Here is a 1486-nt window from a genome sequence, read left to right as displayed (position 1 = left end):
CAAGTATGACGTCTTTCTCCAGGGACTGGTCTCTCCTGACACCATGTCCAAAGTACATAAGATGACATTTTGTCAGCCCTGTCCCTAAGGAGCACTCTGGCCATACTTTATCCAAGAAAGATTTGTTTTTCCTGTTAGCAGCCCATGGTACTTTCAATATTCTTCTCCAACATCGCAATTGATTCTTTGATTCCTTCAGTGTGTGAAAGAGATAGTTGTGCCAGAATTAGTAAAAATGTTGGAGAGCAGAGGCATTTCTGACTTCCCCCTCATAAAAGTCAGCCTTGGGTTGTTGACTTTGCTTATCTGCCTCCCTTTTGAAGTTAGAAGAGGTTAGATGCCACTCCCACGCCATTTAACAGCTTGTGAATCTCTACCTTAATCCCATGGCTTATCTACTTTCTACCTTATTGCTGTTAGCTTCCATCTATCAGCCCCGACTCATATGACCCCATAAACAATGCAACAAAATGCTACCTGATTCTGAGCCATCCCAATGATCATTTGAAGATGAAATAATGTTCCGTGTGAAACAGAGTTAGAACTGGCTGATGTTCAGTAGATCTCCAAGCCTTTCTTCCTAGTTTATCTTAGTCTAGAAGCTCTGCTGAAACCTATTCAGCACCAGAGCAACAAAAAGTTTCCACCGACAAAGAGAGGCTTCTGTACATGAGGTGCAATGACTGAGATTAAACACATTTAAAATTTTGTATTGTGGTAAAAAATATATGCTAAGTATTTTAAATTTCAATTATTTTATAATTAATGACATTAATTATGTTCATTATGCTGTATCATAATCACCACTGTTTTTTAAAGTGACTTGAATTATATATATATATATATTTACTGTATAAAATTAATATATTTTCACTTTAGAAAATTTAGAAATATAACTGAGAGAAAAAATAATGATCACACATGATCTCACTGACCAGAGAAAAATAAGTGGTAAGTGTGATATATTTCTATGATGCTCTTTCTGTGAAAATGTTTGTAAACAAAAAACAGGATCAACTGTGACAACCTGTTGTTTTCTGGGGGTTTTTTTTCATTCAACAATATGTGGTGAACATCTTGCTGTGAACATCATAGAATATCAGAAAAAGAACCTATGCCTTGCCCATGGTCACATAAGAAGCTCAACATTGAATAAAAATTAGAGCCCACTATCATGCTCAGCCTTCGTTAGGGTTTCAGTAATTCCTCTCAGTTACATTGCCTTTGATCAAGCCCTACTGGGCCTCTTACACCATCCTCACTACTGATTTTGGATCACTTGTTGTTCCCTTGTCCATGGGTTTGTTAACACACACTTTCTTTCCCCCACCTCCCCTTCTTCCAAAGCCCCGCCCAGAACCATCAGTACCTTTGTTTTCTCCTCCAGATTGTTTATGCAGCCTCTCTTAACAAAATAGACCTGCAGAGATAATAACATACACAAAAACAAGACAGAACAAAACAAAGCAACAAAAGAAAAAACAAC

Source organism: Echinops telfairi, unplaced genomic scaffold, assembly GCF_000313985.2.
Source record: "Echinops telfairi isolate 266 unplaced genomic scaffold, ASM31398v2 ScPeMD7_7465;HRSCAF=8503, whole genome shotgun sequence".
NCBI lineage: Eukaryota > Metazoa > Chordata > Mammalia > Afrosoricida > Tenrecidae > Echinops > Echinops telfairi.
Note: the sequence above shows the minus strand (reverse complement) of the source record.